Source organism: Bombus pyrosoma, linkage group LG9, assembly GCF_014825855.1.
Source record: "Bombus pyrosoma isolate SC7728 linkage group LG9, ASM1482585v1, whole genome shotgun sequence".
NCBI lineage: Eukaryota > Metazoa > Arthropoda > Insecta > Hymenoptera > Apidae > Bombus > Bombus pyrosoma.
In genome coordinates this window covers 2438149-2458979 of record NC_057778.1, presented here as the reverse complement: position 1 = coordinate 2458979, position 20831 = coordinate 2438149, and the positions used below count along the sequence as shown (strand labels likewise).

The 20831-nt window shown below is 34.6% G+C and overlaps 1 protein-coding gene across 2 annotated transcripts in view; it reads left to right on the top strand.

Moving 5' to 3' along the window:
* The window catches only part of LOC122570831 (autophagy-related protein 16-1), a 606503-nt gene that overhangs the window by 579513 nt on the left and 6159 nt on the right, over nucleotides 1-20831 (top strand). The gene's annotated exons all lie outside the window — the stretch shown is intronic.

The window sequence follows — 20831 nt, the reverse complement described above, 5'->3', positions numbered from 1 at the left end:
AAACATATATAATAGCAGGATCCTCAGCCATTAAACTCTAATTTCCAACATTAGCTTGCATAAAAATTAACACTAAATGGGCGATACAGCGTAATATATTTTAAGTGGTACGATTTTGGTAAGTCTACTCTATGTAGCACCCAATTTATGGTTGTAATAAAGACAACTTGAAGATGCTAGAAACTACATTCTGGAAGCAGAAAACTCGTAAATCGCCTCCATACGTTATTTAAACATACTAGGAAATAATCGCGCGTTTATTTTACGGGAGACCATGCACTGGTATCGATACCGTTACACAATTTGCCGCTAAAATTATTGTCGATCGATCGGTTCTACTAAACCAGTCCTTAAGCTGTGGACCTTCGCAAATTACGTCTGAATTTTCCACCACTTTCTACACTGTTGACTCATAACTATTTAGATTAAATTTTATTCGATGTTCTAAATTAATTGCCCATTGTTATTCTAAGAAGTGGATGTAGTACCAAAGCTGTAAACTCTGTATGACAGAGAATCATGAACTTATTAGATCTAATATCTTGAACCTGTAACTGCATAAGAATCGAAGGGTTATTTTCTCTCTATTTTCTTTTTATTTTTTATTTTTTTTATTTTTTTTTTTTTTGCAAAGATTGGATTTTCATGTAGTAGTAATTCTAACTACATATATCCCGCATTGCTAATTACAAAAATAAAACATCTCTGATTATCGAGATAATGTAGTTTTCCAGATGTAAAAATTACTTAGTTCCTAAAATGCAGCATCGGTACTGATTTATGTTTTTCAAATTCTCGCCCAAGAAAAGTTCGGCTATCTTTTTATTGTCTATACATAATATTCGTTACCTATTAGATAAAAACAAAATTAGAAGATGTTTCTTCATTAGTAGAAAAACATGTACCGAAAAATGACTTGTGGTGTCCAAATCTTAGTCCGAATTTAAATCCACAAACTGATACAGACAGTAAATAAATATTACGTATATTGAATTTATAATCTTCGTCATCTTCGTTATGCTTCTTGACAAATAAACCTGCATTTAGAGATTTTCATTCGTCTAGTCTTAATTTCGATGCAAGAAACTGACAACTCCACTGAAGAGGAAGAAATTCTATTGAAGCTGTCACTACTAGTCACACTAATTCTCGTGAAAAACGTGTTACTAATATAATCTTTATACGTTTAAACAATTTTTATAGGACGGCTTACTGTTAGCTAGACGGTTGATACTGTGAAGTTTCCAATAGTGGAATTCACCGGTTCTCGGTCCGAGCACTTCAATTGGAAATTTTAGATTGGTTTCATAATTCTGTTATGAGACGCAGAGTATTTGAATAAGCAAGCCTTAAAATTACATTAACGTTCAACTAAAAATCATTTTACGTAATCATTCCATTCGAAGCCATCAAGGCGTGTATATAGCATCATTCTTCAGTTCCTTTTAATTGTCTTTTTTTCATTTTTCTCTAACCGCTCTGATCGTCCCGACTCGAATGCACGCTAAGCTTGCGTGCAGAATCACCAAGCCGTTCATAATTATTGCAAGCACCTTCCAGTGCTTTGCATACGTATCGCCGATGAGAGAAATTATGTATGTATGTTCTTTAGTCCAGAACGCGCACACACATTCCAACGCTTACATCCCCTAACCTTCGCCTAGTAAAGTGGAAAGACGCGGAAAAATATCTCGGCGTGACCCGATTTCCTTCTCCAACTTCTCTACTTACATGTATATCTGCGGACACTCCCCGCCCATTTTACGTTAGACCCTCTGTGCACATAGCATTTTTATATATTATTATATGTATATGTATATACATATACACGTACGCACACACACACACACACACACACACATATATGGGGGATACATCGCGATATCGCAAATTTATACGGTAGCTTGGATGCCAGCAACTTCTTCAAGCCACCGTGTCGGCTCCCGCAATTCAAACTGTCGCATCGAACGAACGTTCATTTTTCGTATAATAAAATATGCGTGATAAGGGAGTCACCGTACCACAATCTGTACGTGAGGTTGAAAACAAAAAAGCGTTGTATAAAATATAGGAGGTGTGGGTTAATTATTTATCAAATAATCGTGATCGCGAAAAGTATTTGCATTTGTACCCTTATTTTCCAACGAAGTGGTTTTCTATCATGTTCTTTCATGTTTACGTATATATGAAGATACCGTTGAGTGATATGAAATTTAATATACTTGAATATAATCGAAATTGATATTTGAAGGCTATAATAGATACAATGGTGTGCGAATACTTTTTGTAGCCACTCTATTATAATTGTATAGACGAATGTTATTGATAAAATAGCAGCTTTTTGTTTTTACACAAAGATATTGTCAATATTATTAAATTTGCAATTGCGTTTCGTAAATGTGCTTTGTTTTTTTAATAGATTTAATAGCGCAAATATTACAAAAAACTTTTAACTTACTCAGATTTCAACGAATTATTCTTATAGTCTCAAAGATAGCCTGATCGCAATTAAATAATCCACTCCAGGAAATTGTCCTTTCGTGTTCCTCCTGTCCATTGCCATTATTTCTTTGCTTTTTCTGTCGGTCTATTAAACAGGTTCGATCTAAAAAATTATAAACAATCTCCACCGATATCGTAACATCATCCAGCACATATCCTGCAATCGTTACACGTAACATCGAGACAAAGTCACGATAAGGAAGAGGAAAGGGGACTATGAGAAAAACGAAAGCGGACTATCCGCTTCTTCTCCAGTGGTGGCGCACATGTGTGATCGTTTTCACTCGAATTTCACGGTAGATATATCGCGAGGCCCGTTCTACAATTATCCGTTCCTTCCTTCCCCTTTCTTAGTCGTTGACCGCTTCGTCCTCGGCCTCCTCGAGCTTCCCAAGGACGCTAGGAGATCTTCGGTGGTGGTTTCTATGGGAGAGCCCAGCGGGCGGTTGTGTAGTCCGGCGTGCACCTAAGTACCGGTCGTATCGAAAAATAGCTTAAGTACCAGTCACGTAGAAGCTGGTCCAGTGAGTTGGTCTGCGTGCGTGATTTTGCCGGTGTATGCGCACGTTTCACTGTTATTACTTTCACTATAGACGAAGCGCGGCCGCGGCTGGGGTCGGTCGAAGCGTCATCTTTCGTCGTCATTTCTCCTCCAGTCGTCCTCATCACCTTCGTTCTCTGTCGTATTCTCCTCCCTCCGCGTTTTCTCTCATGATCGTCGGACGTACGAAGCTGGATCGTGTAATTCATACGTTGTGGCGCGTACTCGCGCGCTCAGGAATCCCCGGCACTAACTTAATAAGCGCCTCGCCCTTTTACAATCGCCTCCCGCCTCCTTCGTCCGCGTCCAAGCTCCGCGTACGCTCCGCAGAGATTCTACAATCCTGTATTTAATGCGCGCTCTCGATAGTCAGATACACGTAGTCGTATCTATCACGGATAACGCGTGAGATTCGGCCGTTTCGCGAAATCCTATAACACGCAAACCATCCTTGCAATGGATATGTAACTGCATGTTAGATTCAAAGTTAACAGATTACTGCGAGCGATACTCTTCTTATTTGTCGGCTATCTGGCTTGCCTCGCCGAGATGGGAAAAATACCAAGCGAACCAGTCCTGATAAAAGACCAAGGGGTTATGGTTAGATATAAAACCTTTCCTTCGTTATTCAAGACTGCCTCCTGTGTTCTCGCTGAACGTTCTACTTCTTAGTATGTAGCCTAGTTTGGAAAAGAAACGTTCGCGTTTATAGCAGCTGTTATTTTGGAATACTTGATGTTGTTTAGGGTAAATATAATATTTTTCTGTGAATTTTATACTCTGGAATTAACATTTTTTTTAGTTTCGTTACCTAATCTGTTAATTAATCTTCGAATATTTATTGTTGAGTTTGGTTTTTATATATATTCTGGGAAATTTTTTGACTCGTAGCAATTCCATTAATTTAAAAAATTTGTCTATATTTGTTAATCCATTATTTAAGATCTTTACCAATAAAACGATATCCTTTATAACTACGAAATTATCTTTACTGAGAAGATAATAATAGAATATAAACATGATATTATTTTCGGTTTCATAAGAGATATATTCAAAGCAGTATTGTACAAGATTTACTCGAGTAAAACAAGCTTTGCAAGAGTAAAACGAGCTTTCTCGATTTCGCTTTTCTTGTCAAGGAAATCGAGAAGCTAGTCGGGCAGCCCTCAGGCATCCTATTCAAATCTCGTAGATCTTAAAATATAATGAGTTATTCTTAAAGTTATGAAATTAAAGCATCGATTGTTGATAATTCCTGGCGAAGAAATGTTCTGTGTCTGAATATAGGGTATATTATGGAGAATGATGTAACGTCATAAAGGAGAAAAACGTGTAAAGTGTCACGGTAGTAAAATATTCAGATGTAGAGGGAAAAAAGCTACATAAAATATCCTGTATAAGACTTTAAAAGATCACGAGTTTTTATTAAGGTACTTTTGTAATTGAAAACTTCCTGGATATACACCGAAACTGTTTTCATTAATACTTAAGCGTTTTATATAATTAATTATGGTACAGTACAATCTTCGATTTTCTCGACATTAATAAATAATTCAACTTTCATCTCTTGATCCAATACAATTTACGTGCATAGTATTATTAATAGGACTTTCTGCTTTAAATTAAGTAATTTATGAACTATAAAGCGATGTAATAAATACAATATAAGTCGACGCCAATAATGTTCTACTAATTAAATTCGTATCATAACTTGCTACCTCACTACGTACCTCGCTATTAATGAAGAGTTATATGCATGTTTGTAATTTAAGCAAATTAAATCGCGTATAATTTCCCATAATGATCGGAATGAAGAATTCAAACAAATCAAAGTACCTAATGTCTCACAACCATTCTCATTCATCTTTTAATTATCGAATTCTATCGGAATACATTCACTGTTACGTCAATAAAATCTGACACGTAAGAAGTTCTTGAAAAAAAGAGAAAGACCCGCATTCCCGTTCGATCGAAATTTTTTCTATCCGATAATCAATGATCTAAAATTGATAACATCCTTATTTACATTTCAAATAAAGCAACTTGCTTAGGCGCGGCTAACACGCGGTTTGTGATAACTGGTTCCATCGAAGAAAAATCGCATCGATCGCGTAGCTAAGGACGCGCTAACGCAAAGTATAGATAAGCAAAATAACCCGAAACGTCGTTAACTCGAGCAGCCAGAATGCGGAAAATGGAAGGATGTGCTCAAACCAAGGCACAATGGTTTTCCCACGTGCACGAAGAGCAGCGGGAATAAAGGCTATCATTCCGCCGCGAAGCCAGCGATACCTTGATTTGTGTAACTTGTTATTAATAAATAAGTGCGTAGCCAGGCGTGGTAACAGCGCGGGTTATTATTCTTTTCAGCGGTAACTGACAAGTAACAGCATCTCATAAACATTACTGCGCCATATTTCAGTCACGCACGCATTTATGGCGATTTTGTCTTGTACTTTACGAGTAGATGGCTCACCGCGATAGTTAGAGGGTATAACTGGACCCCTAAGGAAGTAGTTCGATTAGTGTATTTCATGGGTTTTTGCAAGTATTTCGTGTCTTCTTTCCTATATTCTTGCGACAATCCGCGTCGCGTATATTGCTATCAGCCACGGTCCTTCGACTACAAAGATGGGGCACTTTTACCTCTTTTTATCGTTTGCACCTGTAAACAATACGTGTTTATGGTAGTCCCTTGCAGCACTTGGTTAAATTCTGTACTCTTTCTTTAAACAGGAACTATTGTTGTTTCATAGTGCCTTGTTAATTGTAAGATTTTGGAATAAAGGATAAGTAACAAATACTTATCGGCCTTGGCATGAAGCGCTAGAAACACCTCCTATAAGAGCTAATGAATCATGATAGATTACATCATACACATTTGTCATTGGAATTCTAAAGCGTGGATTGCCAACTAAAACTAGTACCAGAAACGATAAATCAAGTAAAAATATTTAATACCAAACGATGTTAAAATATCTCGTGAAATATTTCTAATACATAAATGTCCACACGTGTAAGAAGAGTAGATGAATATAAAGTAAATAATTCCTATCTCAATCTTTGCCAGCAACATTATCTGAAGATTTACTTTATACCTCTACCGTTATTATTGCCAAAGGCTATGGTTTTGCATATTTACAACGCATTCGTGAGTACATTTCGCATATACCCACTGAAAATGATAAAATGAACTATTTACTATAAGCAGTGCGATATGGAATGATATAATGCTAGTAACCACACCTTTATAGCACGTTAATCACTATTTTTCATTTTTAGTGCGTTATTTGAAATTAACTCGTAACTAGTAAAGCGAGGTCTATCAGAATCTAGCAGCTTTAACGTTTGTAATAATCGGGAAAATAATTATCATACCTTGTTGTATATATGTAGTAACAGCTGCTATTAAACAGTGCATAACATAAATAGTTTCTAAAGCAAATAAAAGAACAACTTGTGGTTCTTATGATATTATATAAAACACAATGCAATGATTATTGTTTCTATAATAAAGAAACGAATGGAAGAAAGAGTACCTGTGCATTTTGTTTATACCATTAATATCTATTATTAAATATTAAAAATTCACGAAAGATTTTATAAATGCAGGTATATCATTTTGAACGTTTAATAAAATAATTCTCGTCCGAGAATATATTTATTTTTATATCATTCACTTTCATTTGAGAAAAACGTTTTTCGCAACAACTGCTTACCTATACAGAATAAAAGCAGTCTCGGATAAATAAAGAGAAGTTAATATCTCATTTCATTCAAAATAAACGAAGAAGATACTAGAAGAAGAAACGAAGAAGACCTAACCTCCACAGCAGAAAAATTCTACTTAAATATACCAGTCAATAATTCATGCTGAAATATTCGAATAAATCCGCGATTACAAGGATAAAACAAAATCGTAAGTGGTAAACGATAAATCAACGGAAGACGAAAATTAGGTGCTTCCATACATAAACTGGCTTCGTGATAAGTGGAGAAATCTAAGTAGCGATTTCGAGATTCTTGCAAGTTATATCGCTGGGATAACCTGATATTTTTCGTTCCAGCAAGCCATGCATACCATACTTCAACTACGAATGCGTAAAAAAAGTATCTATATAATATATTATCCTAGCACACGCAGCAGCGAGTAATTACAAAGTTAAACGTTATAGACTATGCATCAGGGTAACTAAAAACTTGAGACTGCTTTAATATACGGTGGCTGGAATGAATTTAACAAATTGCAAAAATTTCCTATTAAGGCAAAGTCAAGATTCTAGTTGATGCCGTTTCTGGAAACTTGTCCACTTTGAGACAGTACTCTCTGATTGGTAGGTAGAGGTTGCGATTAACAGTTTAATATTAGACCTCGCATTAATCGAGTACCCCCAGCCACGCCGAAATTATTGGGTCTTCCTAATTATACAGATATAATATACCACCGGACACCTAAATACCGTGAGTCGCCTTAACGCTCGTTGCTCTCTTATTCAACCGCTGGTCCTTTAATAAGCGTGCTGCCGATAATGCTGAAAGTCGCGGTAGCGAGACGGGGCAATGATTTATGGCGATGGTTTACGACCGTGCCGAGTAAATATTTACAGATGTCGTAAACTCAACAACAGTAATTAGTTGATGTATTCATAAATTTCTCCGATCGATTATTATTATGCTTCTTTGTGAAATATGACGATGTCCAGTGATCATTGTAACGCTGTTGTTACAAAAGTAGGTATTTCCTTATCCAGATGTTTAGCTTGATTCGTGAAGTTAGTTCTTCGAATGGCGTGTATTTTATCGTTCCGTTTATCGACAGTTCCCGAGTAATTGTAAGTAAGGAATCAATATCACCAAGGAATTAAACACAGCCGTTAGTGAATACGGCGACTAAAAGGCGTAATGAATACTCAGCGGTTCTTTCTTCAGGACAGTGAAGAGGAAAGATGGACGGTAAACATGTCGGATGAAGAAAAAAAGGATTACATTATATTGGCTGAATGTGTCGATACGTGTACCGTACACGTGTATCCTAACCGTTTGAATCAGCCAGGAAAGCAATCTTCCTGGCATTCCCTGATGAGTATCAGACGGATTTCATTGTCGCCCAGCGTAACGAAGCATCGTCAGAGATCAATTGCCCCGTAACACTCTTTTCGCTTAACTCGATTTCGTTTCTGGGGCAATGATCGGCCAGTCCGGCACGATATTATGTCATTTATCTTCGTCGTATCTTCGGAAAGGCAAGCACCGGTGAGGTCTTTATCTGTTTTTCCCATTCCTAGGTCCCTTCGTGCCAGGAGCTGGCAGCTGGTACGGATATACATGTCAGTTCAACCTCGTGCCTTCTCTTCCAACCCCGTTCCATCGTATTTCCCTCCCTTTCATACCCTTAACAATCCTCCCTTTCCCTTTTTGCTCGTTATATTTTTCTATTGATGATCAGCTTTCGATAAAACCTCTCTATCAACCGCGTATAGATCTTTTCTCTTGCGGTTACTGGTATCAGTTTAACATTTTTTAAATAGGTCGTTGCGCATCTTCCATAACGTGGTCGTATTTATGATTAGAGATTTTAGGTCACTGTGTGACAATAAACTTTACAGGAGAAGATATTGATGTCTGGGATCTGTGGATGTCGATGTCTCTGTCTACAACAATTTATTAATTAAGAATATCAATGAATTCTTACACAATAATTTATTAATTAGTAATATTGATGATTATTAGCGACTTCTATTGTGCATATAGCATTTTCACAATTTTGTATCGAATAAAACAATCAACTAGCACGTAATTTGTAAACTTCACTTTTATTACTTGTTGCTACTATAAATACCATCGATAGCGTTTATAGTAAAATATCTCTAATAATAATAATTGAGAATTGACTACTAGTGAACTTTATTACACAAGTAGCTTTAAAAATTTCATCTGGCGTGTGATTTCAAAAAAATTTTTGTCAGAAGTGTTATAAATTCATTATCGTTGTAAATTAATAACTTATAATTAGCAACATTTCCCTAATATTAATTCCATTACGCAAGAGTTTTCTGACCGGATAACGTTGCTTAATCTGGAAATACTATAACTAAGCAGCTTTAAATCCATATAAACAGCTGTTACAGTTCTCCTGAAATCCTAGCAATCCTCCAGAAGTATCTGCTTTGAACTAAATATAGACAAGCTGCTACTTATTTGTCATACTGATAAAATAATTAACTTGCAGAAAATTTATTTATATTAATACTTAATAGACACTGCGAATTTATTAGTATGTACATAGGTACTGGTACATATATTTCACTTATCTTTCACGCAGAGACTTCCAACCATCATAAATCGATGAAAGTTACGCGGCAGCTGCATCCAAAGTAACGCCAAGGGGCCCTTTTTCACGTTATAATTTACCTTAATTTTGGGCTTTTCGAAACAAAAAGCTGTTAAAAGGCTACTGTTACATGCTTATCTCTATCGCGGCAAGTTAATTTCTATCATATTCGATGCAATATCCTCATATTATATTCCTATTAAATTAGCATAAATCTCTCCTTCCGATGCACGTCGTTGCACCTAATAATCAAGTAGGAAGTTTTATTAACCGATAGATTTATCTCCGCTTCCTGTTAACTCTATAAGATCGTCTAATGATTGAATTTCCCTCATTCTTTAATTTTTTGTTTCTAAGAAATATTGATCTAGATAGGAGTTCTAGAAAAAGTCTAGATCGCTCTGTCATCTATTCTGTAATTATTTTAAATGCACATCAGACGTATATAAAGTACGTTACTATTTTGATATATTAAAAACTGTGTAATCATAAATCTTATAGTCTAAGTTTATTGATTTTATTCTAAAATTTTCGAGAGTCAAACGGCTTATATGATTGGAGTTCATGCGATAGAAGTTCACGTAGTTATATCATTGTCTATCATTTTTCGTTCACGTAATAGGAGCCACGTTGAGATACGTGAATTCAAAGCAGTAATTCAGTTAATCGGACATTAATCACAATCTTGTTCCAACAAATGGAGTTTTATATTACAGAGTAATTTCGTTTCTGGAATGTTCTTCAATGTACCTATGCAATTTATTTGCTTCAATTTCTCTCATTCCTTCTATCAAGCCGTTCCATCTGCAGCTTTCATTTCTTTTTTCTTCTCCTCCCTTTGCATAAAACTAGAAAAACGAGATAGATGGTTGCCGAACGGAAATAGACCTTTTAGCGTGTATCGTACGTTAAGAATTAAAAAGGGGCACGGTAAAAAAAGCAGGAAGTTTGCTCGCCACCGTTGGTGAACTAACTCTAACGTAGGAATAATGGAGCACCGTGCGAGGATGCAGCACATCGATCTTGAGTATAAGTATTCACGGGATTCAACGTTGCACCCAACCACTGCTGATGTACCTAGGAAGCCTTACATAGGTGGTGAAAGTGAAGCAGAATTTCGCACAAGCGGTGCGAAACTTTAACGGAGAACCGCGTGGAATTTCGCTGCCGTTTACTAAAACTGTATGTTCAATACACTCGAGAAAACGTTCGGGGGACCAAGCGTGAATTCGAATCAAATATGAACTCGTAACCGTAACGCGAACATGGGTTAAGTAAGAGAATTTGTGTTACAGCGGAATTCATTGTCACGATCGTTTCGTTTGATCGTTTATGGCAACGTGTATATGTTTGCCTCGTGCTTCCAGATTTTCCTGTTACAGCGCCACCTAAAGCGCTTAAACACACAGATACATACATTGCTTAAGGTACTGTGTATAGCTACGTTTATTACAGATTTAATCGCAACATTTGTATATTATTTCGTTTATAAGTAGGACAGTTTTAATCTTTTCATTATAAATCGTTAAATTTTTATTGAATATTGAAATCTCTTTTATGTGCTTGTTTTATTATGTGTTGTTCGACGCTTCCATGTTTGATTTCATTTGTACATTGTGGAATTATTGCGTATATTTTAAATTGTATAGTGGTTTAATTGAAATATCTAATATTGTCGAACCACAATGTGAAAGTTTCTTGTAACTATACGAAGAAATATCTTCACGCATCTGAATTCCAGAATATAAAGAAGAAATCTTGTAATTGATTAAAAATTGTATATAAATGCAGAATGACAAATAGATTAGATTGCATCATACAATACATTATGCAGACAAGTGGATTACATTACATCCAATTAAATAACAAAATAGGGAATAACCGGTAAAATGTGCATATAACATTCTTTTAAAATATTTTCACATCATTTACTAGAAAAACCGCAAACATCTAAATCATAAAGATACTTCCTAGTACACCATTTATAATCCACTGTATCTCTACTCTCTGATTTCATCAGATTCCTATACTACTACTAGCAGCCACACATAATAATAAACCTGCGGGTGAAATAATTTCTGAGAAACACTCTCAGAAATGCTTCCGCGAATCCTGAATACTGGAAAAGATGTTGATTATCAATATATCTGGTCGATAAGGCGCTTTGACAACAAACAGGAACATCCTGTTCGCGCTTATCGGTCGTATCTCGAAAAACCTAGCGATTTTATAATTCGATAAATCTACATATCTGTAATAATAATGAGCCGCCTTTCACATACAGGTTTATCCGAGCCGTGTACGCATTCGCGTATGCAACGAAGGTACAAAAGAGGAGCCTGTGAAAGCTGCTTACGAGCGCAATGACGTGTCACAGGCGTTGCTTCTTTACGACGATAGTGTTTGTGGCGACGTTTCGCGTCATTTGCCGTGAGAACGACGCCGATCTAATCATCGTACGTATTGTCATTCTCGTACCCTGCAGCCCGTAGAGTCACCGGGAACTGTACGTCAATGAGCGCGCCATTAGGCGCCACTGTTCGTGGCCGAGCAAGCATTCAGATACGCGTCGCTCGCGGCCACGTAGATTGATGGCAGAGATACACGATTGTCTCGATAACCGGCGGAATTCCTTGCAGAATTGTCGCGACTCCTACGCGTCTATGAATTGCTCCCCGCGATCGCTCACTTCCGTGACTCCGCCGCTAAATACACCGGAGAAAGTAATCGCCATCGCGCTATTCAAACTCTTCCGCGGATGTTCGCGGGCCTGTTCGTTTCTTTGCTTCAATACGACGCTAGATTTACTCGATTTTCTACACCGTTCCCTTCATTGCGTTGCATGCCGGATATATAATAGAATCATGCAGATGCCCCGCTTGTTTTATCTTCTTATTGATATATGTACGCATCTGGCGAATTTACTGATTCTTATATACAGTGAGTATTATAAAAAAACATGTGCGTAATATTGTTTTTATTGTAGCATTTATATGCCAATTAGTTAATATTAAACGTATTGAATTTTATAGTATTTTCGTGTAGCTTCTAAAAATTCGATAATGCCAGAAGAAAATGTAAAACATGATCGATGAAAGTTTCATTGGAAAATAAGTGAATGTGAAATGCATGTGAAAATTATTTTTGTAGCGATTGTAGTAATTCGAAATATCTGAATAGGAATAGATTATATTGTTTTTTAATAATCTTCATTTGACGCTTTCAATCTATCTGACAGATAGAATGAATATTATCTTTCGATGATAATTTAATGTTACATATTTTCAATCATTATTATGCATAATCACGTTAAACAGATAAAAACGACGAAAATTTGTACTACAAATTAGTTGGAAATTTTAAATGGCTGATTATATAAATGGTACTGAAAAATATAAAAATTTATTTAAAAAAAAATTTGAAGCAAGTAGAATCTTTACCTTAATACATTTCATTCTATCATATACAGTTCTAAATCGTATACACGACAAAAAGAATGATAAACGAATTGTAAGGAACTGTCGACATAAACCTACCATTACACGTCACCAGGTAATTGAAAGGCTTGATTTAAGCATGTTCTTAAAATCAGTAGCCCGTAGATTAAAGGAAGCAAATTTGCATAGCTGTACGCCATTAGGAAAAGCAGTCATTAGCGATTTGAATAATAGGAAGCGTTTAACTTTCACCAAAGGGTATGTTGACATGCCAATCCCTCGTTGTAAAAAGATTGTATACATAAAAAGCAAAGGAAAATTTGAATTATTTGATAGAAAAGAGAAAAGAAAGTTTCAAGAAAATCAGACGAAGCACTCGAGAATTAGATTCATGGCTCAATGCGTGAAACATTGCAGAGTTCGTTATGCTATAACATCGCTATTCTTGGCGTGACGTTGGTAAATTGGTATTAATGGAGGGATATATATCTACGTGATGTGGATGAAAACGTAAAAGAATATGTTGAAAGTAGCTATTTTGCAAAATAATTGCTTCTGAATAAAATAATTTTTTTATATGCAAAGTGCAGAGAACGAATTTTTTGAACAACGCAAAATATAACCTTTAGATTGAATATTAAAGAGATCCGACTATAAATTCACTATAAAATTCGTGAAATTTGTATCATTAAGATAAGAAAGTACAAGTTACGAGTTAAGCGAGATAAATTAAGATTCTTTACTTTTACAACAAAAATGTATAATGATAATAGAAGCTATTACGAAAAAGATTTTTGGACATGTACGTATAAATGAACTTTATTTGGTATTTTTTTAATTGATAAACTGAAGCAAGTGTCCGCTACGATCATACGAGATCTTTGATCACTGAATTGCTTAAAATGACAGAACGTATCAAGCTGAAATTCATTGTAAACTCATTTGTGGCGTGCATCCAACAGCTTTCCGAATCAATTAATTCTGACGTAAAGGTAGTTAACCCTGCAACGCTTTGCGCTCCACATTCAGTTAAGCACGAATGTTTACTACGGTGCGATTTGCAAAGACATCTTTGTTGCTTAATCTGGTAATTTGTTATCTCTTATACCTTATCTTTTACCAAATACGATAATTATACGATACAGTTATATGTATTTAATTATAATTATGTGTATTTTTATATTTGCGACGAAAAATAAAATCTCAAAAAGTATTTAAATGATAATTCACACCAGAATGAATACAAAAGAAGTAATAATATGTTATTTGTAAGAGAACTTCAAATGTTAATAATTAAATACAGATTTCTGATTTCATTGTTATCTTCTTTATATTCATCTTCAAAGCTAAATTGTAACAAAATTTTCTATTTTTCTAAATAGGATACCGAAACGTATGAAACGTGTGTATCTAATTTTTCTAGCATTAATCCCGTACAACAATATCCGAATTTCGCTCCGTGTATTCGTTAGTAGAAGCAAAATCATGTTTGAAATTATGCGCTTTTTTATCCGCCTACGTAACCGTAGCTCATTTAGCTTATATAAACACATGGACGGTGATACATATATAATGTAACAAACATTTTCACCCTGATTAAATGGCAACGTGCCAGTGTAAATGAATTATGTTCATAAACAGAATTGTGAAATTGATTCCTTCTTATAAATTACTGCCTATAAAGCGGTGTCCTCTATCTTATAACATAAAATAGCTATATATACTTATTGCGAATATTATTCCATATCTCAAGGTAAATTTATTTCTAGCCATTTAATATAATCATCGTACTTATTTTTTAAATTATGGTAAATAATATACATGTTTTTTTGAGTTTAGAGTTAGAAACAAGAAATGAAATGTACGCAATAATATTGAAAACTAATCATTTTATGCTAAGGTTTTTCTTAGAATGTTAAAAGTTTTATTATTCGTTGAAAAACAGATTGATAATCAGCATCACTCTATTAATACTCGAATAATTTTCAAATTGGATCAGTTCCGCCATTAGTGATATAATACGCTGAAAAATATTAAGATGCAGTGTTTTCATAAAAATCTAAAATACATTGTGCGAGCGCGTCAATATGTTGCTGCGCAATGGAAGATTATATCTTATGGTTAGGTGCGTTAAGATTCTCATTTTGCCGGTGCTGCAAATTTATCGCCTTAAGGCATCGCCTACGTCGACTGTGTCAACAGGTGGTGCTCATCATTTTGCACTGACATATTACAAAGGAGCTGCTAAGTATGATAAAAGACGCATTGCCAAAGAGTAAATTGACCAGCTCCTGCCTGTCAACCTGCTTCCCCTTTAATACTTATAAAACAATGTTTCGATAATCTTCCCGCGCGATAAATCATATTTTTCAATCATTCATTTTAATGCACGTCTCGACACGTTGCGCGTAAATCAGCCGACTTAATAATTGGCGGTTGCATATGAATTTAGTGTTAGCCACTGGTGATAACTCATCTTTCCTATAGTATGAAAATTAAAAATAATTATAAATACCGAAATGTGAAGAGGTAGGTGCTTTCGCTCGTTAATTATTATAATTTATAACATTTATAGAGATTTGCGATGAAAAGGCTGTTGGGAAACTGGATATTATCGGTATCCTGCACACTTATGTTTTTGTGTAAGAACAAAATTTATGGTACAAGTTTTGGCGAATAGATGAATATGTTATCAGCGTTTTCAGATCATTAGATTGTGTATTACATTTTGGTATCGTAACACGTTTTTAGTGTCTGAATAATAATAAATATATAGTTCTTTTATGCAAATTACAGTATGCAATTTCTAACTACATATTATTACTTTTATGCTGTGAACCGTGGTAAGCATTTTGTGTAATGATATGCCATGATTTTTTAGATACTTTCGATGATCTGAGAAAAAATGTTCTGAATAAAAGTTTGACAATACGCTCGAATATAAAAAAATTCCTTAAAAAACTACTTTTCTCCAAGCAAAACGTAGTCGTCTGTGTACTTCTGTAAATAGTACCATATTATGTTTTTCACTATATTAAATACGCATTGAAAACAACTACTTGTTTTTATAATAAATTCATTTATACTATGTAAATTAAAATTTTTTACTTGAAGCTCTAAGTCACATTGTTCTCTGCAATTTTGTTAATTATTTCGCGTTCCACCGGATAAATGAGGCGCACTCATGCTACAAAATAGGCGACGCTGCTCTTCCGATGCTTTTCTTTCCTTAAGTGATCCCCCGGCAACAATATCCTCTTTCTTACAATCCCCGCGCTCCGCATAATCCATCGCCCCAAGCTGAAATCCGAAATCCTTGGTTGCTCTCCTAGCGAAGACGTTTCACTTGCCACTTTCCTTCCTCATTCTCTTATAATTATTTGCCACTGGTTTACACGTTGATCCATAACAAATCGAATTTCTTTCTTAATTATTCAATAATCATTAAAAGATAAGGCATACTTCAATATCAAGATAAGATTGATTGTTGCTATTGTCGGAACAGAACTAAGTACATTAGACAAATTTTATTCATTATTGTTACGAGTAAATCATCAAAAAATTTATAAAAGAAAAACTCAAAAATAATACTAGAAAAGAAAGAAGATTATAAAATAATTAATTAATGTCTCCCTTTCCTTTTCCCTTATCCTAACGCGAATAACTAGCGAAGTTTTCTAAAAAGCAGGTGCAATTATAGAATAACACTTGGCGAAATTAAACTGAATCGATTGATTAATTGTGATGATATTACTTGGCTTTTTTCTTCTCTTCGGTTAACCAATCTTTTTCGCGTTTCTCCCAGCTATTTTTTTCTTGGTTAAACACTAGCACACTCGCCATAGAAGGTGGGTGGGGAAAAACAAGCGACCGAATGAAATGCAATGCAATAAAAGGAAAAGAGAAACAAAGGGGGCAGCCATAGAGGCAAAGTAACGGTTGGAAACGTCGTTCGAGAAAGCTTATTTCCACACTCCTTCGGCAAAAATGGATAGGTCTCCTTTATCACACTCGCAATACACACCACGTAGGTAGCTGGTTTCGCAAAGGTATCTTGGATAGGGAACCGAGACACTTCGAAAAATATCGTTGTTGTCGTGGTTGGTAGCACTGCCTGCGGTGACGACGGCGGTCGCCGTGCACGACGGGCGGTCGTCGCGACGCACGTTTCTCCTCCAACACTTTTTCTCTCTTCGACATTGTTGTTTCCTCCTATATGAGTCCGCCTTCTTGTCAGAAACAAAGTTTACTTACTCATAGGCATATCGATCAATCGTCCATATACAATCGATTTGCTTCTTTCTTTTTTCTCGTTTGTATGATCAACTATTTACCATCTATCTATCTTACATTGAAACTTATTAAACATTTCTAGCGATTTTTAGCGATTTTACTTCTTTAATTATTAACCCTCTACTTAATCTGCAATTTTTCGCCCGGATTTACTTGTTTTTGCTATCGATACATACATGTATATCACTGACTTTTCTTTCATGAATATTCGCGTAAAGTATACCTGCATGTAACAAAACTATTTCCTAAAGAGTATCATTTTTTATTCTCACTATAGACACTATAGATCGGCAGGTGCTACGTGTCAATGTACAATTTGAAATAGCGTAATACTTAATGTACTAATTAGAAGATGGGAAAGCAAGAAATGTTATAAAACTTCATTTTTATTCAAAGAGCGAATGTTTAATATCCTAGTTTATGTGGAAACAAGGTTCTATAAATTTAACTGTGCTATCCATAACATAGAAATTAATGTCCTAATTAGACACTAGAAAAGAAAATAAGTACGCTAGTTCTGTAACAAAATCACTGGAACTTTAAATGTTCCCATTTGAACCAATTGATTCATGTGTTGCTAGAAATATAAAATGCAAAGTTTATTACCTTGTTCTATTTTCTATTTAATGTAAATTTCTATTTTCGTCAACCATACGTTTCTAGCTTATGTGTACACGTTTCATAAACTATCCAATATTAGGTGGATTACAGTATCAACAGGGAATATTCATACACCATAAATAATTAACAAGAGCTTCGTTTTATTACCTGGAATTTCATAATTCATACAAATTGAACTTAATAAGTAGCAAATTATATTAAATTAAATATTAAATTATTAACGTTTTCCATGTATGATGTCACCGAATTGCTGAGTATAATTCGAAAGAAGATGATTATACGTGGAATATGTGAAAATACAGAATACTTTTGGAAGCAATCGTACGAGCGTAGTACGCAGGGCGCAATTACTTTGGTAGAGAAATGGGAGTTATTCCCAACGATTTTTGCATTAATAGAGAACTTTTATTGTTCATCTTTCATTCTTTGATATGTGATTACGAGCACCAATACAAGTAGGTTATAACGATATCTGATCGAAGCATAAGTGAGTCCGCGCGTAAACGTCAGCACTCGATGTGACTTCGATATCGATTATTCAAAAATGAAGTTTCAAGTGAAAAAAATGGTATTCTACATTTTCGTTTTACACTTCTATTTAGAACCGAGCGCATGTTCATGCAAATGCATATTTTTATAGAATGCAAATAGACAAAGGAAATCTAAATTTTAATTCGTTTTTCGACTAGGAAGATTATAAAAATTTGTGTATATTTTGCATTTTCTACATATTTATGTTTAAGAATATAAGCGCATGTTCATGCTCGCATATGCATTTAACATGTATCTAAAGTCTACTTAGAAATTAATAAACTTCTTTGTTATGACTATAAAATTACGCAATGTTGTAAACGAGAAATAAAATTATGTGGATTATCGATAAATTAATCGAACGATGATTGCAATATCAGAATACTTCTTTATTTTACAATGTCAATATCAATCGAAGAGACTTCATCATAGTTTCATCAAAATCAAAATCAATGTTGATTAAGAAATGACAGCTTCTAACTATAAAGTACGAAGTACTTCAATTGATATATATGTATAAGTATCATTTACTTTTCGCCAGCTACGTACAATATAAATGAAATATAAGAGCGTATAGGTACAAGCAAAAATGATATGGATGTCAAAAAATAACACCGGAATGTTTTTCTCTTGGTCAGTTTTTCTACGTTGCAGCATCAATCCATCATATTGCAAGTGACCTGGTTTAGTATGCAGAACGTTGTCAGCAACTGAACTCGAAATTTTTACTTTGACTATAGTTTCGTAGGTTTATATATGTATACGACAACTTAATCATTGTTCAGAGTAAAAGATCATGACTACACTGGAAATTTTTATGCATTTATGGGAAATTTGAAAGTGAAAAATGCATAGACTACACATAATTTACAAAAATATGTAAAATATCCAAAGTGTAGTACTCTCCATAATATTTAGTAAATGAAATACTTTTCTCTCTAGATTTCATTTCTTTAATCAGGTATATTTATAAAAATATGAATCTACTTTAAATTTTTTCGATATTTATGATACATAATTCCTTTTCTACTATGTAATATTGGAGACAATAAATTAACATATCTGTGAATCTTACAGGTTAATTTCTTCTTTGAATTACGTCATATTAACAATTTTTTTTGTTTAATTATACAGCGACATTAACATCATAAAATTAAGAAAATTGTATCACGTTTTTCTCTTGTAATGTTCGTCTATATCCACCATAGACTTTTCCCAGAAAGTTTCTCAATCGACATATAAATTTTTTAATCATACTTTTACGAATCCAATTTACCTTTAGCACATCATTCTCTCCGTTTGTACTTGACCTTTATAGTATTCCAAATATACAGACATTTTATACCCGTTTCTCGACGCACTATCTCCGGGCGAAGTTTTACTCGAGACGCAAAAGGTATGTCATTTTCAGCACGTTTGTCCTCGCATAGAAACACCCTTTTACGATTCTACGGAGCCCCGTGAATCACCCTCGGGAATTCAGGTTTTATAGACCTTTTGCTGCATGGGCAAAGCCGCTCGGACCAGAAAATTACGCGCCACTGTGTATTTCCACATTCAAATGAAATCTTTAGCGAAAGCGGTGCACGCCATCGTTGATTTTCGCGTATAGGGTGGTCCGTTGTCGCTTTAATGCTTCCGTAACTTAGCGGTTCCAAGAACAAAAGTTTTTCTTTAACAAAAGATACGCAAAGAGAAAAGTATCGTATTGCGGTAATAATATCTTTATAGGCGGTATTCTAGAGATGTGAATGTTACGTTTATTCTTTCATTCAACGGAATGATATATCTTTTTTCGTTTTATGATGTGATAGAGGTTTTTGGCAGGATATATGTAGGAACGTAAAAATGTGACAAAAGAAAGTACGCTCCCTTTGTGGTAAATGATCGACATTCGCTGATTTAGAGATTTGGAATTTATAGAGTTTTAGGAATCAAAAAACGTAAAAACTAAAATATAACTTTTTAACAGTATAATGTATGCTTATAAATATTATAATATATATAATACATATGTAACACTACAGATTATTATCGAACGGATTACAAAATAGATTCTAATACAATCTTGGTATAAGTTAGTTAATAAGAATTATTGTTCAGGACAGATTGCATATTTGGTAATTCTAACAAGTTAATAATGTTCCATATGAATTTAGAATACGACGAGCTGCAGCAGACAGCACATTTAAAAATTGGATTTAACCGGATAGTAGAAAAGTTGCAGGAAATACATTCAAGTTTCATGCCTTAGGTCTACTTAAGAATGGCATTTGCTCTAAATCTGTGGAAAAATGGCAACAGTTAGGTTTTAACATTTATGTATATGCGTAACACTTGGCTGCAGTAACGACAAACTCGAGTCTCGTATTTAAGTTACTTCCCCAGTACGAAACATTTCCATGGAATTAAATTCAACGACGACATATTCGAAATTTGAACGAGTCTGATAATAAAAAAGCTCAAATACGTATGTAAATAACGTAAATAAAATCATATAACCTTATATAACAATAAAACAAATGCATTATGCTTGATTTTATTATAGTATATACTAAATAAGATACAATTACTT